Source organism: Vulpes lagopus, chromosome 7 (assembly GCF_018345385.1).
Source record: "Vulpes lagopus strain Blue_001 chromosome 7, ASM1834538v1, whole genome shotgun sequence".
Lineage (NCBI taxonomy): Eukaryota > Metazoa > Chordata > Mammalia > Carnivora > Canidae > Vulpes > Vulpes lagopus.
In genome coordinates this window covers 127485830-127512658 of record NC_054830.1, presented here as the reverse complement: position 1 = coordinate 127512658, position 26829 = coordinate 127485830, and the positions used below count along the sequence as shown (strand labels likewise).

The 26829-nt window shown below is 41.1% G+C and overlaps 1 pseudogene; it reads right to left on the bottom strand.

Moving 5' to 3' along the window:
• Positions 1-1014: 1014 nt before the first annotated feature.
• On the bottom strand, positions 1015-2875 carry LOC121495256 (annotated as a pseudogene).
• Positions 2876-26829: the final 23954 nt, after the last annotated feature.

Sequence of the window (26829 nt, the reverse complement as noted above, 5' to 3'; positions counted from 1 at the left end):
CTGCACTTTGGAATCACCTGGGGAGCTTAAGAGAAAAAAAAAAATGAAACAACTGCCTGTGTTTTACACCTACCCAATTGTGAGTTAATTGATTTACAGGGTGTGACCTGGGCTCTTACAGTTTTTGAAGGCCCCTGATGATTCTACTCTGCAGACAAGTCTTAGGATCCCCATATTGGATGGTTGTCAAAGACCCTCCTTCCCTCTTTCTGCACCTGTGCCATTTTCACATCAAGAGATGGGATTTGTTTCTTGAGTTGCACTGCTCTTGTGACTCGCTTTGGACAATAAGATTCAATGAAAGTGAATTCTGAAGCCTGAGAGCCCAGGCCATAAGAGAACTGGTAGCTTTTCTTTCCTCTTGGAAGGCAGCCTCCACGTGTGAGAGATCTGACTATCCTGAGCGCACAGTGCTGTGTGAGGAGGCGCCTGGTCATGGGGGAGGGCGAGCCACCACAGGAAGGAGCAAGTGAGGCAGAGATAGTGAATGACACTTGCTTGGATCTCGTAGCCCACCCAGCCCAGACAACAACTGAATTTGGCTGCGTGAGTGACCCCAGCTGGTGCCACCAGGATCGGAAACAAGCATGTAGGACCCCTCATCGCTGCCTTAAGTCATTTCATTTTGAGTGGTTTGTTACAGAACAACATATACCCCAAACACAAGTGTTTTCTTTGCACTTAATGGTAATAAAAATAGAAGGGGAGCATTTTGGAAGGCCCTATGTAAATGAATTGTCTGTTTACTGTCTCCAGGTTAATTGAAGTGCAAAGCCAATCAAACCCACATTGCTGAATATTCAAAGGAAAATTAATTTTTTAAACACTTTTGATTTTATTAAAGAAAGTATAAAATGTCAAATTCTACACTTTTAAACACAATTCTTTTAAGAATCCATTGTCTCTTCATAGTGGGCCAGCATTTTCCCAGTATTTCTGGATATTCTAAATAGTGTAGCTCTAAAAAAGTCTTGATATCTTTGAATAGGCTGGCACCACTTTTCAACAAGGAGATTAATAAAACTTCTTGAGTTTTCTTTGGGGTTTCCCCAACTTTTTTTCCATTTCTTTTCTTAGTCTATTTGCCTCATACTTCTCAGCCATTGCCACAAGTTCCTCTGGGATGCTCTGATGTGCTCTTTCCAGAATATTAATTAACTTGCCAGCAACTTCCAGTCATTTCTAGTGAGGAATGTAATAGATATCCCTGTCTTCCCTGCTTTTCCAGTATGCCCCACTCTGTGTACATATTCTTTGATGTTCCGGGGGGAATCGTAATTATAGACATGTGCGATATTGTGGACATCAAGACCTCTCAATGCCAAGTCGGTGGCAATCAATATTCTTACTTTACCTGTTTTAAAGTTTTCTAATGCTCTCTCAGTCACACTGTTCTTGATTGCCATGAAGAGATTTTACTGATACATGTTGCAGAATTAGGTCACTTGATAAATGGTTAGCAGTGGCTTGGCTTTTCGGCTGACAAACACTATGACTTTGTCCTGGGGAGACATGCTTTCTAGAAAACATTGGATATGAGAGCGTTTCTCCTCTTCTGTGGTGACAATTATGTTCTGTTTTTATGGTACTTACAGCAACTAAATCCAAAGTGCCAACATACACAATCATTGGCGCTTTCAAATATGACTGTGCAAGTCGACGGACAGCATATGGCCAGGTTGCACTTGTCATAATGGTCTGCCTATCTGGGCGCACATCTAACAAAATCTTAATTATCTGGGGTTCCAATCCCATATCTAGCATCTTGTCAGCTTCATCTAATACCAAGTAGGTTACACTTTTGAGGTTGATGAAGTTATTCGTTTGTAGATCATTCAGCCTCCCAGGAGTTGCAATAACAATATCTACTCCTTTTTTAAGGTCTTGGATTTGTCCATTTCTATCACCACCACCATATATACACACACTTTTAAGGCCTTTATGTGAATATTTAGAACATTCAGCTTCTACCTGAAGTGCTAATTCCCTCTTGGGTGTGAGGACTAACATGCTGGGTCCATTCCTTTTTTCTCTAATTACAGGCTGTATGTCCAAATGAATGAATCCAGGCATTAAGTAAGACAGCGTCTTCCCCATTCCGGTTTGAGCTACTCCAATGAGATCTATTCCTTGTAGAACTATTGGCCATGCCTATGACTAGATCGGCGTTGGCTTTTGAAATCCTGCCCTTTTAAAGTTTTCCATAACTTCTGGATAATACTGAAAAGCATCCTAAAATTTACAAGTAGGATTGGGTATATGGAGCTCCTGGCCTTCTTTCAAGTCATCACACATTATATTATTATTTTCTTTCCTCTAAGAGTCTACTTGCTCTTGTGACATTGAACTTGTTGTTTCTGATTGCCTGTAAAAGTTTTTCTTAAACGGAGGTAAGTCAATTCTGGGTTTCAAATTGTAATTTTCTTGTTTTCAACAAGATTATTTATCACTGTTTTGGCCTTTGCTTGCATCACCCTGTTCCCAAAAATTCTGACCTCTGCTTCTGGAAAAGCTTTTATTTTTCGTGTTTGTTGTACTTTGGATGTCTTTTATTTTGGACCCCCCACGACCGATCACAGCGCTGACCCACACGTTCTTCAATCCAAAGCAGAGCGGCGGTTCCTGGGGACCAGCGGCCACAGGCTGCTGGAGGCCAGAGGCCACCCCTGCCGCCCCTACTGGCCTCCCTACTTCTTCGATTTGGGTCCTCAGCCGACCTCCTCTCTGGAGCCCGGGACACTGCCGAGCTTCGCCGAGAAGCAACGGCCCATGACGAGGCGTTGGCACCTGCTTCTTGCCTTGCGTGGTTCCGTAAGGAAGATCCGGTGTGTCCGACGTCGCTCCAGTCTGGGTCTGTACCACTCCACAGTGCCATCATAGTTTTCTCGGAAAATTATTAATTATATCAACAGAATTATTGGTGATATTGTGCAAAGAGATTTCAGCTTTGTCAACACAATAGCTTCAACAATGCCTGCGCTTGCATCCTCTAGAAAGCAGAGCCCAAGCCAGGGTTCAGAGCACTGTCAGTTTGTCCAGGATGTGCAGTCCAGGAGTGTGGGGGTGAACAAGGCAAGAGAAAAGGTAAGGTGATGCTGTTCAGTGCCACATATATTCTCACGAGCTGCGTTGACCAGTGAGCTGAGTGGGATAGGGCATGCTGTGTCACTGCATGCACATTTACTTGGCATGTGGGACTTCTCCAGAAGGCTTGCAAGGAAGAACTATTCTGTGGGGTAGTTTACGGAAAGAAAAAGAAAGAAGAACATAGCTTCTTTTATTTCTTATTGAGCACCTCTTACCCCATGGAGAGGCTGATGCCAGATACTACTTACTGAGTGGCTACCTGGGGATCCAGGCACAGTGCCACACAAGTCCCCAAAGTAGAAGGACACCTGTGTGTGGATGAGATGCTCACCAGGAGAGACAGAGAAGAAGAAAAGTTTGAGGGTATCTGATAAATGTTCTTTGGTTGGTTTTTACCAAAACAAATACCATGGGCTGTCTTTTTACTTCGTTTCTGTTCTTGCCAACTATATTCTGAAGCTGAGATGATCCACAAGTATAGATTCCCATTCTGCCATTAGCCATATGTGCAGTGGCCGTTCCAACACAAATGCAAGGTTCCTTGTCACTGGTCTTTTCCCTCCCAGTCATCCCACCAAATAGGACATTCTCCCTGGACATTTGCAAAATGGTCACAGCAGCTCTGTTTTCATCTTTGATCCCCAAGGTTCAAAGGTTCTTATTTTACGGTTTTGCAGAGCTAAGTCTTTGTGGTAGAGAAGGTAGGGTGTACATGCTTTATATAGTCTTGCAATAAGTGGACAACTTTGAGCTGTCACTTCTGAACTTCCTTCTTGATGAGGTGTTACCTCTTTTCCTCATCAGGTCTTTTTTTTTTTTTTTCAACAGGGAAGAAAAAAACAGAGAAGGATATTTCAAATGTAAATCTCAAGGCATGTTCTCTTATTTTATGAGGCTGGGTGGTTACTACATATCAATAGCATTTTTTAAAAGATTTTATTTATTTATTCATGAGAGTCAGAGAGAGGGAGAGAGGCAGAGACACAGGCAGAGGGAGAAGCAGGCTGCATGCAGGGAGCCTGACATGGGACTTGATCCCGGGGTTTCCAGGATCACGCCCTGGGCTGAAGGCGGCGCTAAACCGCTGAGCCACCAGGGCTGCCCAAGAATGTGCATGGTCTTTGGAAAAGAGAAGCCCTACACCTGGGGTATCATTTTCTGGTGACAATTGCTGCATTCACCTTATTCTCAAGTGAAGGAGATTTGGCATGCATTTGATGTCCAGGGAATAGTCTCTGCTTCCTAGGAGGATGGATTTTCTAAGTGTCCCCCTGAATGAGTGATAGGTCTTTGGACCCAATGGTTGCTGCTGAATGGAACATAAACTCTGTATGTGAACCTAACAGAGGCATTGCCTTATTTGACTCTTTGCTTTAGTAAATGAAAGAAATCCAGTTCCAGCAGACACCAAAAAGAGAATAGGTTGGCTCAGAGAAGACAAAAAGCTGTGTGTAGGACCAACTGTATCCAGGATTGAAGCAGTCATATAAAAAAATCCTCTCCCTTTTGCTTTTCTTTTTTTTAAATTTAAGTTTGATTTGCCAACATATAGTATAACACCCAGTGCTCATCCAGTCAAGTGCCCTCCTCACTGCCCATCACCGGATTACCCCAACCCCCTGTCCTGCTCCCTTCCACAACCCTTTGTTTGTTTCCCAGAGTTAGGAGTCTCTCATCATTTGTCTCCCTCTCTAATTTTTTCCACTCAGTTCCCCTCCTTTCCCTTATAATCCCTTTCACTATTTCTTATATTTTCCATATGAGTGACATCATTTGATGATTATCCTCTGATTGAGTTATTTCACTCAGTATAATACCCTCCAGTTCCATCCATATCAAAGTAAATGGTGGGTATTCATCCTTTCTGATGGCTGAGTAATATTCCATAGTGTATATAGACCACATCTTCTTTATCCATTCATCTGTTGAAGAACATCGTGGCTCCTTCCAGCTTGACTATTGTGGACATTGCTGTTATAAACATTGGGGTGCAGGTGTCCTGACATTTCACTGCATCTGTATCTTTGGGGTAAATCCCCAGTAATGCAATTGCTGGGTCGAAGGGCAGTTCTATTTTTAACTCTTTGAGGAACCTCCACAGTTTTCCAGAGTGGCTGTGCCAGTTTGCATTCCTACCAACAGTGCAAGAGGGTTCCCCTCTCTCCACATCCCCTCCGACATTTGTTGTTTCCGGTCTTGTTAATTTTCACCATTCTCACTGGGGTGAGGTGGTATCTCATTGTAGTTTTGATTTGTATTTCCCTGATGGCAAGTGATGTGGAGCATTTTCTCATGTGCTTGTTGGCCACGTGTATGTCTTCTTTGGTGAAATTTCTGTTCATGTCCTCTGCCCACTTCATGATTGGATTGTTTGTTTCTTTGCTGTTGAGTTTAATAAGTTCTCTATAGATCTTGAATACTAGCCCTCTATCTGATAAGTCATTTGCAAATATCTTCTCCCATTCTGTAGGTTGTCTTTGAGTTTTGTTGACTGTTTCTTTTTTTTTTTTAATTTTTTATTTATTTATGATAGTCACACACACAGAGAGAGAGGCAGAGACACTTGACTGTTTCTTTTGCTGTGCAGAAGCTTTTTATCCTGATGAAGTCCCAATAATTCATTTTTGCTTTGTTTCCCTTGCCTTCATAGATGTATCTTGCAAGGAGTTGCTGTGGCCAAGTTCAAAAAGGATGTTGCCTGTGTTCTCCTCTAGGATTCTGATGGATTCTTGTCTCATGTTTAGATCTTTCATCTGTTTTGAGTTTATCTTTGTGTCTGGTGAAGAGAATGGTGTAGTTTCATTCTTTTGCATATTGCTGTCCCATTTTCCCAGCACCATTTATTGAAGAGACTGTCCTTTTTCCAAGGGATAGTCTTTCCTGCTTTGTTGAAAATTAGCTGACCATAGAGTTGAGGGCCCATTTCTGGGTTCTTTATTCTGTTCCATTGATCTATGTGTCTGTTTTTGTGCCAGTACCACACTCTCTTGATGATCACACCTTCGTAGTACAACTTGAAATCCGGCACTGTGATGCCTCCGGCATTGGTTTTCTTTTTCACTATTCCTCTGGCTGTTCGGGGTCTTTTTTGATTCCATACAAATCTTATTTGTTCCAACTCTGTGAAGAAAGTCCATGGTATTTTGATAGGGATTGTATTGAACATGTAAATTGCCCTGGGTAACATTGACATTTTCACAATATTTATTCTTCCAATCCATGAGCTTGGAATATTTTTCCATCTCTTTGTGTCTTCCTCAGTTTCTTTCAGAAGTGTTCTGTAGTTTTTAGGGTATAGATCCTTTACGTCTTTGGTTAGGTTTATTCCTAGGTATCTTATGCTTTTGGGTGCAATTGTAAATGGTATTGATTCCTTAATTTCTCTTTCTTCAGTCTCATTGTTAGTGCATAGAAATGCCACTGATTTCTGTGCATTGATTTTTGTATCCTGTCATTGCTGAATTGTTCTATGAGGGCTAGCAATCTTGGGATGGAGTCTTTTGAGTTTTCTATGTACAGTATCATGTCATCTGAGAAGAGGGAGAGTTTGACTACTTCTTTGCCAATTTGAATGCCTTTTGTTTCTTCTTGTCTGATTGCTGAGGCTAAGACTTCTAAGTAATATGTTGAATAGCAGTGGTGAGAGTGGACATCCCTGCCGTGTTCCTGATCTTAGGGAAAAGGCTCTCAGTTTTTCGCCATTGAGAATAATATGGCTGTGGGCTCTTCATAAATCGCTTTTAAGATATCGAGGAATGTTCCTTCTATCCCTATACTCTGAAGAGTTTTGATCAGGAATGGATGCTGTATTTTGTCAAATGCTTTCTCTGCATCTATTGAGAGGATCATATGGTTTTTGTTTTTTCTCTTGTTGATGTGATCTATCACACTGATTGTTTTACAAATGCTGAACCATCCTTGCATCCCAGGGTTAAATCCCACTTGTTCATGGTGAATAATCCTCTTAATGTATTGTTGAATCCCATTGGATGGTATCTTGATGATAATTTTTCCATCCATGTTCATCAGGGATACTAGTCTTTGATTTTGCAATCAAGGTGATGCTGGCTTCATAAAATGAGTTTGGAAGTATTTCCTCCTTTTCTATCTATCGAAGCAGCTTTAGCAGAATAGGTATTTCTTCTTTAAACGTTTGATAGAATTCCTCTGGGAAGCCATCTGGCCCTGGACTTTTCTGTCTTGGGAGGTTTTTGATGACTGATTCAATTTCCTCCCTGATTATTAGCCTGTTTAGGTTTTCTATTTCTTCCTGTTCCAGTTTTGGTAATTTGTGGTTTTCCAGAATGCATCCATTTCTTCTAGATTGCCTAATTTATTAGCATATAGCTGCTCATAATACGTTTTTAAAATAGTTTTGTATTTTCTTGGTATTGGTGGTGATCTCTCCTTTTTCATTCTTTTTCATTCGTGATTTTATTAATTTAGGCTGGCTAATGGTTTATCTGTCTTATTAATTCTTTCAAAGAACCATCTCCTGGTTTTGCTGATCTGTTCCACAATTCTTCTGGTCTCTATTTCATTGAGTTCTGCTCGAATATTTATTATCTCTCTTTTTCTACTTGGTCTGCTTGGTGTAGGCTTTACTTGCTGTTCTTTCTCTAATTCCTTTAGATGTGAGGTTATTCTGTGTATTTGAGTTTTTCCCAATTTTTTGAGGGAGGCTTGTATTGTGATGTATTTCCCTCTTAGGACTGCTTTTTCTGTATCCCAAAGATTTTGAATGGTTGTTTCTTCATTTTCATTAGTTTCCATGAATCTTTTTAATTCTTCTCTAATTTCCTGGTTTACCCATTCATCTTTTAGGATGCTCTTTAACCTCTGTGTGTTTGGGTTTCTTCCAAAATTCATCTCATGATTGAGTTCTAGTTCAAAGCATTGTGGTCTGAAAATATGCAGGGGACAATTCCTATCTTTTGGTATCAGTTGAGATCTGATTTGTAACCCTGTATGTGGTCTACTCTGGAGAAAGTTCCATGTGTTCTTGAGAAGTATGTGTATTCATTTGCATTCAGATGCAAAGTTCTGTGTGTATCTGTGAAATCCATCTGGTCCAGTGTATCATTTAAAGCCCTTGTTTCTTTGGTGATGTTCTGCTTAGAAGGTCTGTCATTTGCAGAAAGTGCCATGTTGAAGTCTCTTACTAGTAGTGTATTATCTAAGTATGTCTTTACTTTGGTTATTAATTGATTGATATACTTGGCAGCTCCCACATTAGGGGCATAAATATTCATGATTGTTAGGTCCTCTTGTTGGATAGATCCTTTAAGTATGATAGAGTGTCCCTCTTCATCTCTTACTACAGTCTTTGGGATAAACTTTAATTTATCTGATATGAGGATTGCTACCCCAGCTTTCTTTTGAGGACAATTTGAATGGTAAATGGTTCTCCAACCTTTCATTCTCAGGCTGTAGGTGTCCTTAGGTCTAAAATGAGTCTCCTGTAGACAGCAAACGGATGGGTCTCTCTTTTTTATCCACTCTGAAACCCTGCATCTTTTGATGGGATCATTTAGCCCATTCATGTTCAGAGTAACTATTGAAAGATACGAATGTAGTGTCATTGTAATACCTATTCAGTCCCTGTTTTTGTGGATAATTTCTTTGGGCTTCCTCTTTCTTTTACAGAATCCCCCTTAATATTTCTTGCAGAGCTGGTTTGGTAGTCACATATTCTTTCAGTTTCTGCCTATCCTGGAAGCTCTTTCTCTCTCCTTCTATTCTGAATGAGAGCCTTGCTGAATAATGTATTCTTGGCTGCATGTTCTTCTCACTTAGGACCCTGAGTATATCCTGTCAGCCCTTTCTGGCCTACCAGGTCTCTTTGGAGAGATCTGCTATTAATCTGATATTTCTTCCCATATAACTTAAGAATCTCCTGTCTCGAGCTGCTTTTAGGAATTTCTCTTTATCTTTGAAAATTGCAAGTTTCACTATTAAATGTTGACGTGTTGAATGGTTTTTATTGATATTTTGGGGGTTCCTATCTATCTCTTGGCTCTGAATGCCTGTTTCCTTCCCCAGATTTGAGATGTTCTCAGCTATGATTTGTTCAAATATACTTTGTCATCTTTTCTCTCTCTCAGTATTCTGGAATCCCAATTAGACATATATTCTTCCTTCTCAAGCTATCATTTTTTTCCCCCCAAGCCTTTCCTCATGGTCTCTGAATTGTTTTTCTCTTTTTTTCCTCAGCTTCCTTCCTTACCATCAACCTGTCTTCTATGTCAGTCACTCTCTCTCCTAACTCATTAACACTAGCATTTAGGACATCCAGTTTGGATTGTATCTCATTTAATCTGTTTTTAATTTTCGCCTTATTAGATCTCAATTCTGCACTAATGACATCTCTAGAGTCCTTTACACTTTTTTTTCCAGAGCCACCAGTAGCTTTATAACTGTACTTCTGAATTTAATTTCTGACATCGTATTGAAATCCAAATCTGTATCCCTGGGGCAGAGATGGTTTCCGGTTCTTTCTTTTGTGGTGAACTTTTCCTTCTGGTCATTTTGTCCAGTGCAGAGTGGCTGTATGAGAGGGCTGAGTGAAAAATATCAGCCACAATCTAAGTTAAATACACCCTAGATGATTCCAAAAAGGTCAGAGACCAGAAATAAGAGAAAAAGAGGAACAGAAAGAAATAAAACAAAAGGACCACTAAAGTGAGAAACAAAATTTAAAACCAACTGATAAAAATAAAAAGCCAAAAACAAAGAAGAAAAGAAAGAAAAAGGTAAAGAAAGAGGAAAAAGAAAAAAAAATAAGGAGGGGGATGGTGGTGGTGAGGAAGTGGTAGCAGAGAGAGAATGTAGTCTACCTGAGGGGTCCTAGAGGGTGATCCTCTTGGTTTTGAGTGTATTTTGTTCTGTATGTTAGAAGATGCTCAATCCCAAATTTATACAAACTTGCAATGTTTATTGAAAGCCCCAACATTGACCACAAAAACAGAAGCATTTTAAAATAGGGGGGCAGAATGGCAAGGAGGAGAGAATATAATCTCACAGAATGAACCAACACATTATTCCACTTGGTTCTGGGTGTATGCTGGTCATGTTTTAGAAGGTACCAACTTCCACCATTGTAAAACAAAACAAGGCAGAAAAAACAAAAAGCAGAAAACAAATACCCATATCTCGTATATCTACCAAAATTAAATTGAATACTTTGAAAGGAATCCAGAATTGAAAAATATATCTAAGACATGTAACTGTAGAAATATGAAGGTCAAAAAGGAAAAAAAAATTAAAAATGCAGAGCTGGTAAAATATTGGAAATTTTTAGCCTGATATAAAAACAAGTCGTAATGGAAAAAGAAAAAAAAAGGGGGTGGGGTACCCTCGAGTTCTGTATACTATTTTCCCTCAGACCTGGAGCTTTCCAGTGCTGCTTGGTCAAGAACTTGCTCTTCCCCCCTTCTTCCAGATGGTCTCCAGGGGAGGGGTCTGCTGTGCTGACTCTCAGGTGTGTGCTTGGGTGGAGATGCCCTGCTCCCCCACCAGGTGCCAGGCTCCGTGGGAGCTGTTTATCCTGGGGAGACCTCTGCCAGGCACATGGTGAAACAAAGAGGAAAAACAAAAATGGTGGAGGCCAGATTTTCAGCTTTGGAGTCACACTCCCCCAAGTAACTGACCAAAGCTCCCAGTCTACTCTGGCCTAGGTGCTCCTGGGGCCAGTCCTGGGTGCACTGATGTGTACAGCTTGTGGGGTGCCCAGCAGCAGGAGTATTCTCACTTTCCTGTGCCCTCCCTGCCTTAGCCTGTCCCAGGGGGAATGGAGGATAACCGGCTTTGTCCTCTGGGTGCCCTGGGATCTGGGGCCCTGTGCCGCTGGACCCACACTCCTGGGGGCCACCTCTCCCGAGGGAATGGGGTATAGCCACCTCCGTCCAGAGCCAGCCTGCCTAACTGACTGATTTCTCCCAAATGCCCTGAGGGCTGTGGTGCTCCAGCCCTTTACCAAGATTGGACCACGGTTTGTGGTGCACTTCCCCCCCGGCTCCCCTCCACTTATAGTGACTCTGGGAATCTTGAGGCTTCACTGCCCCTTCTGGAATTCTGCCCAACTTCCCTGCTGATCACTTTTTCATCAGGGAAAACTCCAGTGCAGATTTTTAAAGTTCCCACTTGTCCAGGGCTGGGCTTTTGTGCCCCAGAGGCTTTCACCGCCCTACTTTAGCCCTGCTAGTCGTGGTTCCCCTCCCCAACTTTATTCTTTTTTATTTTTATTTTTCTTTTTCACCTTTTTACCTTGTTAGAAGCAAAAACTTTTCTCTCTGTAGCATTTGGACTGTTCTCTCTTTTAATCTCAGGTCAAATTCATAGGTGTTCAGGATGTTTTGAAAGTTATCTAGGTAAGTTTGTGAGACAGGGGAGTTGAGGACCCCTACTCTTCCACCATCTTGCTGTGAATTCCCCTCTCCCTTTTTCTTTCTCTTATATTATCTCTAACTCTTGGTTCATCTTTTGTCCATGATGGCTTCATTTTCTGGCATGATACTCTCTCATGGTTTGGTGATGTGCACTAGCAGAGCTATGGTTTACCTTGAATGCTTAGTTTTGCTTTAATGAAAATTCTAGGTTGAGTTTAAATAGATAGGCCCTGTTCATATTTGGGGAGAATCAGTAGAAAAGGGATGATTTCCCCTGGGAAAACTCAAGATGCTGTACAGAAAAAATGGAAAAGGATGTCAGGCTGGCAAAAGAACAAATACCTGCTGCTCTAGGAAAGGGGCTCACTACCTCCTGGTTAAAAAGACTTCAGCTTTGAGGACTCACATACCCAGTTTTGCCAGCTACCTGACAATAGACCCAAGTTTCAGGGGTAGACTCATATTAAGTGAGCCCAGAAAGACTGATGTATAAACCAAGTGCTGATGTATTAACTCAGTATGTGAGGGACATTCAAATAATCTAAAATGCCCATGTTGACAAAACAGTCCACTTTCTCCTCTTAGGCAAGCAACAAGAAAAAACAATCATAAGAAACTCTTCTAAAGGAGGATGAGTTGGAACAATGAGAGATAGTGTAATGATCCACGGTAGAATCTGCCTTGGGAATCAGAGGACAGAGCAGCAGTGTTCCTGAGTGGTACACTGAGAGTCTCTGTGGCATTGTGGGCTTCTTTTCTGGCCAGTCCTTATCAAAGTTTGGCCATAACCCGCTGCATTAGGATCACCAGGAACTTGACAAAAAGCAGATTTCTGGTTTTACCCAGACTTGGTGAATTTGAACCAATAAGAAGAACCTACATTTTCAACAAACTCTCCTGGTTTTGCCTCTGTTGTATGTGAGTTACTTCTCTAAACTGAATCAAACCCTCTGTTCACACAATCTTTATGCTAGAAGGATGTAAATGATTAGATTTCTATTTAGTGAATTATTAAACATCTCTGTTTTGACTACCTTTCCTCACTCTCCGTGTAAGGTATTTCTATATTCACTTTAATTCTGAAAACTTGATAAGAATGTAATGTAGAAATTTGGGAAAGAATTAAAATATATAAGGGCTTTAGCAAAATCCTCTGTCAGCTCACTGCTGTTGTTTTTTTCTCTTCTGTGTATGTGTGTACATCCTCCATTCCTCCCACACAGGGGTCTGGGAATATTGTATATAGCATTCAATTCCTGCTTTATCTACTCTAATTTGAGAGTATCTCCCCATGCTATTCACTTTCACGGTATTCATGACTTTTTCAAAATTTCCATTCATGTATTTACGGTTATAGTTTTGTTCCCACAGATCATTAATCCTATATATTGCGTATGGTTTTTACAAGGGTGGAGGAATGAGATTTTATGTTTTACTTTAAAACAACACAGATAGAAACACATTTATTTTGTAAACAACAGTGAGCTTTTTCCAGGAGGGAGATTTTTTCTTGTTGTTGCTTAAATATTTTATTTATTTATTTGAGAGGGAGAGAGAGAGAGAGAGGGAGAGAAAGAACATGAGCAGGGGAAGGGCAGAGGTAGAGAGGGAGAAGCAGACTCTCCACTGAGCAAGGAGCCCTACAAGGGCTCCATCTGGGACTCTGAGATCACGACCTAAGGTGAAGGCAGCTGCTTAACACACTGAGCCACCCACGTACCCCTCTAGGAGGGAGATTTTTTAGATAAGTTCTTGATGACAGAATATCATAACAAAGTCACAAAGGTCATGGTTGACAGTTAACTGTCACAAAGTTATTAAGTACATTTAGCCTCGTTACAGAAGTTGTTTACAAGCAAAAAACTGTTTTTGCCATCACATACTCTAACAAATATCTTTTCCAATAAATGGCCTTAGCCTTGAGATCAGTTGTCTTTAAAGATTAACAATTAAATGAATTTCTGAATATTACATGGAAGATTTGCCCTTTCTAGAAGATAGGCTTGGGCAGAAACTCAACTTTGAGCTTATAAGATATAGAAGGAATAGGGATTTAACAGAAAATTTATGGCCACATAAAAATGTTATGGCTACATATGGTCTGCAGTCCTATTGATTGACTATTCCAGGTCAGCTTTGGATGAAACCATTACCAGCTCAGCTGTGTACACCATCCTATCTGCTGTTCTTTGGTTTCTGCCTCACTCTTGCTTCCTTGTGATTCCATCCTGCCACCGCCCTTCCCCCCACCAAAAGAATTAGTGTGCTGCCTCTTCACCTATTTATGGTAGTGGATAAACTACTGATTGACCTCCCAGAAGCACTTGTGTCAACATCGCTCCAATTTTTAAACATTGGATTAAAATCCTTTGACTCTAGATTTCCAGGACTTTGGAACCACTTATGGCTCATGATAATTTTTTTGAATTTCTTGCTAGTAAGATTCTGGGGCCAGTCTTATTTTTTGGTTCCCTCAATTCCTGTGGTCTCCACACTGGCCATGTAGGTCATCAGCAGTATAATTTTCTGGGTGTAGGGTGAAAATCTCAACAGTAGTGCAGATTGTTTTGGAATGCCAGTTGCCTACCTCCTATTCATCAATCCTAACTTGAGAGGTGCTTTTTGTTTTTGAGCCACTGTAGGAGTGGTGTGTCACTTGCTTCTCCCACTACCCACCATGGTTTGTGCCAGCTGCTCCCATTTGTTGTTCCCTCATCAGCTCATCTCAGCTGAAGGTCAGTAGTGTAGCAAAGGGAGGATGGGTGGTCATACCTGTCCCCAGGTGCATCTCCTTGTGCATCTCTTTTGTGATAAAAAGATAGCGGTAAGAGAAAGCTGTATTACAATTTTATGTAATAAATATGTAATGTGTAATTTTATGTAACTGCCTTTAGGTTATTATAAGTTTGATTTATTGAAAGAAGGCATCAGCCTTTTCCTACCTCTTCATTTCTGAGTGAATTTGGGGGAGATAACTCAAACATTTACATTGTACCAAGATGCCATTTATTTTCACCATGTCCCTGCTAAATTGAGTACAATGGCAATCTCCCACTTCCTTAATCACATGTATACCTGCTCCGTTTTTTCCATTTCTCTCCTGCCTTGATAGTTTAGGCTGTCAGGATCTCAGCCTCAGACTGTGATGATTCTCTCCTAACTGGGCTTCCTGCCGATCTCACCAGGTTCCCAGCTCCCAGGCATCACGACATCTTTTGAAATGGAAATCTGGTCATGCACAGGGTTGAAACCTTTCAAATAATCCCAGTGGTTTCTGTGCCAGTGTGGAATCTGAGGCCCTCGTGGGTTCACCTCTATTACTCGCCAGGAGCTGGTTCAGTTTCTGCAGGTTCAGAAGCTCATATTTTGCCAGTATTCTCAGTGATTATCAGCATCCTCAGAAAACTAATCCAACTCATGGTGATGAAGCGGTAAGCCCTACTGACAAGTGATCCGTTGTATCTGGCGACTGCAGCTATAGAGGAGCATGATCCTACAGATACATGTCATTAAGGGAGACAGACCTGGGTTCGTGTTCCCTAGTGGGTGACATTGGACAGATGACCAAACCTCTCTGTCAGATGTCAATGTATTTATGCAGAGAATTGTGGAAATGATACTTTTTATTACTGAGAAGTGTGAGGAATGAATGCCTTTCCTCCATTCCATTCCAGGCATTCATATGGAAGTCAATTAAAATTTTCCAAGTTCAAGTTGCCAGTTGATGGTAGATCCAGGGTGGAAACCCAAGCAGATTGCCCCCAGAATTCATGTGCTTCACCCCGGTCCTAAAATATTTTCTTAAAATTAATTACTTTTTCTGTTTTATTAACACTAGCTTGATGCAAAATAATGCTTTTTGTGAGATCTTGGGATTTGATGTGCTAGGCATTACACACACCTATGTGTGTGTATTAGATTATATAAGTAAAGCTAATTAGTTGCAAACAGGAGAATCTACCATAGATAATTTAAGCAGGAAGAATTTTTATTAAAGGATGTTAGAAAGCTCCCAGAATTTCTGGAAGGCCCAGAGAATCTACCTTGGGAGCAATAGTTCAGGAATCCTGGCAGTTCAGAAGCACACAGCCAGGGTGAAAGAGCCACCCCACTGACACTACTTCTATTAAGAACATTCTCGCTCCATTCCAGCTGCCTCAGAAGGACCTTCACCACCTCCAGCCTTGTCAGGAAATCTGAAGCCCCACTCTGGGGGTGCCAGATCACATTCATTCCTCACTCACATTTTGTGAAGGTGTGTCTATTTGAAAAAAACTTCAGTCACAAGCTTGTACTGTAGCTGAAAGGATTCAGGGAACGCTGTCTGAGTTTCCCACCCTCTAACTGAGGAAGGCAACTTCCAGAGGCCTGACATAAGGGTGAGGTCGAAATATGGTATCTGCTGCCACAGGCAGCAAAAATGCATTGGTGTTTCACTTGCAATCTTCATATGTACAGAGCCTGTGTACTGGGTTTGGGGAAGGAAAGAGAATGAATGTTTATCTTGGTGCTGATATGGAAAGCTCTCAGTAGGTGGTGGCCTTTGCTTTGAATTAGAGCATCTTCCCTGGGCTGCTGCTAGGAGGACACTATCAGGTTCTCCTCCTAGTCACACTCAGGGTGGAATGGTGTAATTGTGAAGCATGTGAGCTTTGGAGCCAAACTGCTTGGGTTCTCATCCAGGATCTACCTTTGGCTGGCTCCTGGAACTTGGAAAATTTAATTAAACTTTCTCTGCCTCAGTTTACTCATCTGTATCATGGAGGTAATAGTACCTACCTCATGTGGTAGCCACAAAGATCAATAAGCTAAGGGTACAAGGGTGGCTCCATCGGTTAAGCATCCAACTCTCGATCTCAGCTCAAGTCTTGATTTCAGAGTTGTGAGTTCAAACCCTGCATTGGGCTCCACGTTGGGTGTGGCACCTACTTAAAAAAAGATCAATAAATTAGTATTTTTAAAGTTTTTAAAACAGTGATTGAAAAGTAAGTGCTATAGGGGCACCTGGGGTAGCTCAGTAGGTTAAGCATTTGCCTTTGGCTCAGATCATGATCCTGGGGTCCTGGGATCCAGTCCCACATTGGGTTCCCTGCTCAAGGGGAGTCTGCTTCTCCCTCTCCCTCTGCCACTCCTCCTGCTTGGGCATGAGTGCTTGCTCTCTCTCTCTTTTTCTCTTGCGTTAGCGCACGCATGTGTGCTATTTCCGTATCTCAAATAAATAAATAAAATCTTTAAAAATATATTTTAAAAAAGTAAGTGCTATATAAATGTTTATTACATAAACTCCGTGGTGCTAAGAATATCTATTTTCAGATAACATTTACAGCAGTTTTTGTCTTCTGCCTACCGTCTTATAGGGTATAAGACCATGCATGGCGACCACTGCTTATACAGTGACTTTTCTGTGGTCACTTATGAATAGGAGGCAGCTTTTTATTATAGTTTATGTGGCTTGGCCATCTGATAGACCATACACACACACACACACACACACACACACACACACACACACATATAAAATGAAATCCAAGGCAGTTGTAATAACTTCTGTGCTCCCTTAGCCAGCGTCTTCTTTGCCTTCAGTGGCACTTACCTTACTGGAATATTCCCACCAGTTAAGTGCCAGAGGCTTAGTTTGAGGAGTACAGCATTCTTTCTGCTATAGAACGAAGGATAAGCATGTGGGTTGTTAATTGGCTTGATTGTATTTTCCCTAATTCATTTGCACAATTTCTTTGCCTTGGAGTAGCTTCTCATATGCCTGACCTATTATATTCACTCTTTTCCTATGAATCTGCATTCTAGACTTCATTCTGACCGTTCGATTACTATTGACTTCACTGATGGCTCTTGAGAGTATTTCTGTGGTTATAACTTACTGTTATAATAACCTTCTTAGAATCTGGTTCAGTGTGGAAAAAAGAGCCTTACCTTTTACAGTCCCACACACCTAAGTAATAGTAAAACAACTGTTTCCTGCCTATGCTTACTTCCCTCTCTGTCTGTGACCACCATCTCCTCCCTACAAAATAAATATATGTCAGCAGAAAATCACATTTAATTCACTATTTAACATTTGTCTTTGAGACCCCTTGAAAGCAGGTCTACGATCTGTTATACAAGATGTTCAATAACTATGAATAACTAGTAAATTGAATGGTAATACAAATAAAGCTATTTCAGGAAAAAAAGAAAGCAATATGGTGTATCCACCTCCATGATAAAAAAAATAAGCTGTGCCTAACACTTGCTTAAACAAACAACTAGAAATTCAGTAGACAAAATATGATTTCCTTACTTGGTCCACTGTAACAAGGGGTTCCATTTGAATATGTTCTGGTGGTTAAATGGAAATTAATTTTCCTTTGAGCTTCTCAAGATGGGCTTCTAGGGTTAATATCTACAAATTCCAGAATTCTGCTTGAGATTTATTGGAGCTTCTATTTTGTCTTTTAAAGATTTTATTTATTTATTCATGAGAGACACAGAGAGAGAGAGGCAGAGACAGAGGCAGAGGGAGAAGCAGGCTCCATGCAGGGAGCCCGATGTGGGACTTGATCCTGGGACTTCAGGATCACACCTTGAGCTGAAGGGAGATGCTCAACTGCTGAGCCACCCAGATGTCCCATGAAGCTTATATTTTTTCAAAGAGAAATTCCCTTTCTGTTTTAAATTGCCTAGTTGATTTTTTATTTTCTGTGAGGGTCTAAGAAGGGAATTTGTATTGAGATATAATTGACATAGAACATTAGTTTCAGGTATACAACATAGGGATTTGCTATTTGTACGTATTATAAAATGATCACCCCAGTAAGTCTAGTTAACAATTGTTACTACACATTATACATTTTTTTCTCATGATGAGAACTTTTAGGATCTACTCTCTCAGCAACTTTGAAATATACAATACTGTATTATTAATTATGGTTCCCATGTTGTACATGACCTCCCCATGACTTATTTTATAACTGAAATTTTGTACCTTTGACCTTTTCCACTCATTTTTCCCATGCTGTACCCCCTGCCTCTGGGAATTAGCAACCTTGTCTCTGTATCTGAGTTCAGAGTTTGTGTGTGTGCGTGTGTGTGTGTCTGGGTGTGTGTTATTGTTTTCTCTCTTTTTAATTCTACTTGTAAGTGAGATCATATAGTATTTGTCTTATTCACTCTGACTTATTTCATTTAGCATCACTTAACATAATGCTCTCAGGGTCCGTCTGTGTTGTCACAAATGGTAAGATCTTTCCTTTTTATGGTGAAATAATATTCATGTGTGTGTTTGTGTGTGTGTGTGTGTGTGTTTGTGTGTATTCAATGATGGACACTTCAGTTGTTTCCATGTCTTATCTGTCATAAATCGGCTGCAATGACCTTGGGATGCAGGTGTCTTTTCATTCTGTTAATGTTTTAGCTTCTATTGAATAAATACTCAGGTAGCATTGCTGAATCATGGCTAGCTCTATTTTTAACTTTCTGAGGAAACTCCATACTGTTTTCCACAGTGGCTGTACCAGTTTGCCTTCCCAGGGACAGTGCAGAGGATTCCCTCTTCTTCACATCCTCACCAACACCTATTGTTTCTCATGTTGATTTTAGCCATTCTGGTAGCTGCAATGTGATATATCATTGTGGTTTTGATTTGTATTTGCCTGATGATTAATAATGAGCATATTTTCATGTACCCATGGGCCATCTGCATGTCTCAAGAAAAATGTAGGGATTTTAAACTAATGAACAAAACTAGATAGAACTCATTTGTTTTGAGCTTCTGAGTTGACGGCACCTTGAGAAGAGGCACGCTCCACCAAAATCTGTCTCTTAATGTGTTCTGTAAAATTTTACCAATGGATTTAATCTCACATGAGTTTTAAAGGCTGGGGAGTATGGTGAGTAGAATCTAAAGGGAGCCTACTAAGATAAAAAACATCCACAAGGAGACAAGTACTGTGAATTGTCAATTAAAAAAGTGACAAAAAATTCCTCATGATGCATGCAGTTGAATAAAGCAGAAAATACCAAGCATTTGAAAGGACAGATGGGCCAGAGGCTAAAAGTGGACTTGACTTGTTTCAAATATGTGGAGGACAGGCCTTTGCGGATTTTAAAAGGAAAATGTTCGGGGCAATGACACTGGGCCCTGTGTTAAGGCTGCCTTTGCGATGCCCCAGCTCCATGTGGTGAAGCAAGCTTCCTTTGAAGTGTGAGACACAGGTTCCATGTAAGAGAAAATTGACTCAGAGTTTTTTCTTCAACTGCCAAAGAAATTAATGTCCTCAGAAGGAGTTCCAGGACACTGTCAGAATTAAAAATAGCTTGGTGACAATTTAACAGGGAAAAGAGGAAAGCTCATCCCTCTTAAACCCTCTGGGGAGGAGACCAAGCTCTGGAAATGAAAAGCGGTTCAGTGACCCTGGTTTAAAAGTGCAAAGTTCACCTTGATTTTGAGAATGAATGGAAGTTCTTGAACTTGATTTCTAGCAGAAGTGACTGGGCTTTGTGCCCCTGAACTGCAAGATACAAGAGGGCAGGTGCATTTCTGGCCTCTCCTGTCCTGCCTCCGTCCAATCTTTGTTGTGTCTACACTCTTAACTCAGTCCCGAGAGCACCATTAATTAGTAAGAAACATGAATTAAATGAGTGTCAGTTGAAGCTGCTATCCTGCTCAGTTGAACTGCCAGACACAGACTGGAGATCAGAAGAGATGTATAGTTCACAGCCATGCATTTCAGAGATTTGAAAATTGCAACTGGTGGTGATGACTCATGGCTTTCTTAAAGGTGTCATTGGGAGATTTGCCTGAAGGCATGAGCTCACATGGTTGGATTTCAGAAGGACAGGAATAATAGGAGATAAAGAAGCAGACTGTCTATGAGGAATTTCCTTGCATTTCCACAGATAACTTGGACAGAGTCCCAATGCTTTGGGGAGGTCGACAGTTTGCAAAAAAGAATTTCCAATTCCTCTCTGATCTGCAGGCTCACAGATCTCATTTCTCATGGAAATTTTACTATAAAACCTGCTACTGAGTAAAAGGCCGGGATCATTTCACCCATTTACTTGGCAGCGTGAACTTGGGAATACAAATAAAGTCACCTTGAGAGGCACAAGTGCATATTTCCCTGCATGATGGGTTGTGTAGATGGCCACACATTCTCTCCCTTCCTTCCACTCCTGTATCTAGAATGTGACTCATAAATCCTCTTGTCGAGGGGTCATGTTTGTGTTCTTACCCCTTAAATCTGGGTTGGCCATGTGAGTTATTTTAGCCGGTGGGGAGTGGAGTAAACATGCTTCAAGCAGAGTCTTGAAAAATGCTTGCACACTGGGCTCGTGTTTTGTGGCTCTAGGGACCCATATTGCTGGTTCTGCGTGAACAAGCCTAGACTAGTTCACTGGATAAAGAGAGGTCACAGAGCCCAGCTTTGAGCCAGAAGCAGAGCCACTGAGCTCACTACAGGTGGTGTTTCTGGAGCCCATGGGGGTCAAACAGGAGAGATGCCCTGCTGTGTGCCCAGCCTGAATCTGATGAGCCAGATAAATAGTTCTTTTTTTTTCTTAAGCTATTAAGCTTGGCATGGTCTGTGATTCAACAATAGGTAGCTACTCTACCCTGTTAGGGCTTTGTAGGGATTCCACCCTTCCTTAAATTCTTCTCCAGTTGTCCTGGGGTGACAGGTCCTCCCCAGTATATTATGGATATTCTGTGAGGTATAATATTCTTGGCTACCCTGCCTCACTCACATTCCTGTTTGGTTCAAGTTTCTGGTGCTCTGGCATCTTCGATAGATGTCAGTGCCCAAAGGGGCAGCTCTGCTGCTGATCGCACAAGGAGAGGACATCCCTCCTGGCATCTCCCAGAGAAGCCCATGTCATAATGATTAGGACAAAGTGAGAGGAATAATTAGGACAAAACCAAAATACATGTGACTTGAAAGCTGGAGGGACCTTTAGAGTTCATATATTCCAATTTCTTCTTTGATGAAGGAGGATCCTTGGATAGAAAGCTTTGTCACTGGTCTGAGGTCCCCTGATACAGGAGTGCCACATCTCCTTGTTCTATAACTAGGGATTGTTTCCAGATCTCTCTCTCTCTCTCTTTTTTTAAAGATTTTATTTTTTTCATGAGAGACACACAGAGAGGCAGAAACATAGGCAGAGGGAGAAGCAGGCTCCTCCTAGGGAGCCCAATGTGGGACTCGATCCCAGGACCTTGGGATCATGACCTGAGTCGAAGGCAGATGCTCAACCACTGAGCCACCCTCATACCCTTTCCATATCTTTTTTAAATCCATTTTGATTTTTTAATATCACTTAACATTTTCCAAAAGACAAGTGTAGGTTTTTGGAAAAATGTGTTCATAGTGCTGAATGAAAAGTCTGATGTGTATAGTGAATTACCCCTGGGAAGGTATTTGATGGCGATGGTAGAAGAATGTCCATTTTCCCTTTTAAATCTCTTATCACTCTACTGAGATGGCTGTTTCATCTGAGGAACACTGTGAAGATGGAACTATAGTGTAAGCAGGCCCTACAGTGTCTGGAGCCCCAAGCAGCTTCTCCTAGCCAAGCAGGGTCTTATGCAGTTGGCGTGGTGCATTATGGAACCTTTCACCGCTATCACTTGGAGGGTGGGGTGAGGCCTGCCCTGCCTCAGATGCTGATTCCACACCAGAGCATGCTTATTCTGTATGGGGGACCCCAGAACCACCCCAAAACCCCTCATGTGGCACTGAGGCTCAGTGTGGTAGCAAGTGTGGACAGCTACAGTTGCCACACCTGATCCTGAATCATGGGGTTGTTTACTGCCCGGAACCACGGGGTATATAGGATGCAGGGCATTAAAGCTGCTGGGGTATTCGTGTCCTAGGATCAAAAGGCAGAAGGCTCTGTCGGGGGTCCGCAGGGCCTGCTGCTCTGCCCTCCTGTTCTGTACATTGCTGTCAGGTGACAGGGGGCCCTTTTGAAACCTTCCTTTTTCTTTTTACCTTCAGGATAATCATTGGAACTGGCTTTCATTCGCAATGCTTGGGAAATAGGAGAAGCAAGGTCTGAAGCCACTGAGGGAGGAGCATGGATCTGTGTTCTGTGGGAGGCCCAAGCCCACCCTGCCCTGGAGCTGGGGGCCCTTTGTGCTATCATCAAAAGAGCGCAGCCAGACACAAAGCAGGTGTGGGGAGAGGTGAACCTATCTCTCAGCTCCAAATAGCAGGAGGCCTCCCTGTGGCAGAGGATGAGAAAGGGCTCGGGGAAGACCAGCTCCTGTCTTCATTGGTCACTTTGTGTCCTTGGAAACAGAGATTGGAAGAGACTTCATTCATTCATACACGACTTTATCTTTGGTGTATTTTAAGAACATTCCCAAGCTTTTCTTTCTGGGTATATATACAGATATATTTTAAATTTTATTAAAATTTTTAAATTATATTTTAGTTAACATAGTGTTGTATCAGTTGCAGGTGTACAATATAATGATTCAACAGTGCTGTGCCTTACTCAGTGCTCATCGTGGCAACTGTACTCTTTAGTTACCATCCGCTGTTTCATCCATTCTCCCGCTCCCACGCCCCAACCCCACCTGCATCTCCTCTGGTGACTGTCAGTCTGGGCATATTCTTTTATTTTGGTTCCTGGTTTAATAATGCTGCTTCAAATGAGACAAACATTCCTCGAGGGAAGAAATGATCAGGTCAATTACAGTACAAATCCGAGGGGACCCTCCCTTGTGGAAATGTAGCCCAGAAAAATCAGGGCAGTCTGATCATAACATTTCAATTTCAAGCTTCTGATAGGTATCACAAAGTGATTAAAAGGAATTTAAAAAAATAATGAAAACTTCCTTGAGGGTCTGGCCTGGAATTGGAAACCCAAATTGAGAATTACATTGATGATTTAAGGTAAATTAGAATATGGAACGCATGACCCTACAGAGCAATGACTCTGGTGGTGGATGGAGGATGAGGGATAGACTCATCCTGTTCTGTTGACAAGCCTGTTGGTGAAGTTTTGGTTCTTGGCTGGATTTCCCTTCCATGTATCTTAATTCAGGCATTCACTATGCATTCAGTGCCTATTTGGGGTCATAATTGAGTTAGGCACTAGGAATCTAAAAAGAGAGGAGGACACAGGTCAGACTCCTTCTCCCATGCCCTGCATCCTGATGTGGACACATGATGAGCAGGGTAACCAGATAGTTGTACACATTCTCAGGAATCTAAGTTGAAGGAAGGATCAATTTCCATGGGAATGGGATTTTCTTTTCTTTTATATTTTTAAAAGATTTTATTAGAGAGAGAGAGAGCACGAGATGGGGGAGGGACACACGTCAGGGGAGAGGGATGAGTGTGGAGGAGGGGCATGAAGGGGGAAAGGGCAGAGGGAGAGAGAGAGAAGCAGACTCTCCGTTGAGCAGGGAGCCTGATGTGAGGCTCGATTCCAGGACCCTAGGATCCTGACTGTAACCAAAGGCAGATGCTTATCGACTGAGCCACCCAGGTGCCCTCAAGGGGATGGGATTTTAGAGAAGAGCATGTAGTGGACCCTTATAGGCCGTTACAAGGTGGAGATAGATATATCATTTATAGAGAGTTTGGATGCTTAGAAGAATATTTAGAAAGTGGTTTGCTTTCTGCTGTGGCTGAATCAAAGGTATGTAGGGGGAGGCATCCAGGTGAGGCATGGAAATGTAGAGTTGGACTATATTGCCAGTGGTTTGGGATTTCAGACCAGAAATGTGGACTCGGTACAGCAAGCCCTGTTACTTTAGAGCATCTGCTGACATCACCTACGGAGAAGGCATTTATCAGAATTATTAGTGAGAAAGAATATGGCATTTTGGGATATATGTCTATCAACCTTATGACCCTATGAGAAATTCACTTGGGAGTAGATTTGACTTTTATAGCCTAAGTATACTCATAGCTTACAACCTCCAGCCTCCAACATAGCCACATTCCTAATAGCCTGTGTAAAAACCTTTGCAGAGACATCCACTCATTGAGCTTCTGGGTGAAGTCAAGGACACTCTCTATTAAATGAAGTTTATTTCTACCTCAAAGTTGAAGGGGAAAAGTATTTTAAGGATTTTTGCATTTCAGACAATTGACCAGAATTTTAAAGGTATTCTAATAAAAGTCTTCAAAACCAGCCCTTCAGAAACATAACAGACCAGCAGTGAATATCATACAGCATGTTGAGCCATGATAAAATACAGATATATTATTCTGCTAGTGAGATATAATATGTAATCAAGATCATTTCAAGCTCTTTCTTAATTTAGCGGGACAGCAAGGTGGAAATGGCCTGGGCTTTGGAGTAGGGCAGACCTAGGCTCAAATGTAACCCTCTCCTTTCTGGCTCTATGAACCTCAGCCAGTTACTAACTCTGTCCAAATCTCAGGCACCTTAGCTATACAATGGGGTAACAATAGCGAGCATATAGAGTCACTTAAGAACTAGCTGTTCTTGTTTCATCCCGTCTGTTATGCCTTAGAACAGAGATCACATACTCCATGAAGACCAATGTCATGCTCAGTTTTGCTTACCTCATTGTCACAAAGGGCTGTCAGTAAGTAATCATTGCAGGGAGGAAGAGAAGGAAGGAAGAAAAGAAGGAGGGAATCTTAAAGATCATGTACTGAAGCAGTTCCCAGATGTTTCTTGCCACAACTATAAGGTCTAAGAGGAAAGTCAGTGAGCAGTAGCTATTTAAGAGAGAGACACACAGGCACAGGGGCAGGGGTTAAGGGGTTGGGGTGATGGGAAATGAATATATAATCTAAATTTTCCCAATCCATTCTGTCCTCAGTGATGCATACCTGCATTTCTAGTAGGCTCACCCCTTGCTCTTCTGAGTTTCATACCTATTTTGTGAAGAGAATACCTAGCAGGAAGGAGCCCCAGTGGATTCACATTCAGTTGCTGCTATTGGGAGAGATAGTCTATCAGCCACTAGGAGCATTTTTCCCAAAGACCTGGGTCTGGGGGGATCTGTGTGGGGAAGGTTTTTATTCAATTTTATTATATTATTCAGTTTCTTTAATAGACCTGAAACTGTGTTGTAGACTCTTAATTTCTTTTGTAAGTTTTGAGTCTGCTGGAATTTGCTTATTTCATCTATTTTGACAAATGTATTCATAAGACATTATTTGTATTATAGTTTCTTATTATCTGTATGATTCTGTAGGATCCTTAATGGTGTTTGTTTTTGATCAGCCTATCTAGAGGTTTATCTTTTGAAAAAAGTTTGATTTCATTGATTTTTCAAATTATTTATTTATTTAATTTCTTGTTCTTTATTATATTTCCTTTCTACTTATTTTGTGTTTAATTAGCCCTTCCAGCTTCTTATGATAAAAGCTTAGATCATTGATCTCAGACAATTTTTTCTTTCTTGAATAAGGGTTTGAAGGTATAGATTTCCCTCTGAGCACTGCTTTGGCTGAATCTTACAAATTTTGAAGTTGGTGTCTTTATTTTCATTCAGTTCAGAATATTTTCTAATTTCTCTTATTTTCTGGCCATTTTTTAATTGGGTTGGGTTGTTTTTGTGTGTGTGCACTAATCATTGAGTTTTAAAAGTGTTTGTATATTTTAGATACAGGTCCTTTATCAGATATGTGTTTTTCAAATATTTTCTCCTTGTCATTGCCTTTGCCTTGTCTTTTCATTCTGTTAATAGTGTCATTCACAGAGTAGAAACTGTTAACTTCAATGATGTCATACTTAACATTTTTTTTTTCAATTTTGCATCAAACTTGTGGTATTTATCTAAAAGTCACCAAACCCAAGCTCACCTAGGTGTTCTCTTATGTTACCTTTTAGGAATATTATAATTTTTTATTTCACATATAGGTTTATGATCTATTTTGTATTCATTTTCTGAAAGATATAAATTTATGTCTAGATTAATTATTTTTGTGTGTGGATATCGAACTGTTCTAGCATCATTTGTTAAAGATTATTTTTTGTCTATTGAATTACCTTTGCTCCTTTGTTAACAATTAATTAACTTTGAATCAATTTCTGGGCTCTCTCTCTTGTTCCATTGATAAATGTATCTATTCTTTAGCCAGTACCATGCTGTCTTGATTACGGTAGTTTTATATTAAGCGTTGAAGTTGGGTTATGTCTCATCTCCAACTTTGTTCTTTTTCTGCATTATTGTGTTGGCTAATCTGGGTCTTTTGCCTTTGCATGGAGACTTTATTTTTTTAATTTAATTTTTATTTTTTTAAAGATTTTGTTTATTTATTCATGACAGAGAGAGAGAGAGAGAGAGAGAGAGAGAGAGAGAGAGAGGCAGAGACACAGACAGAGGGAGAAGCAGGCTCCACGCAGGGAGCCCGATGTGGGACTC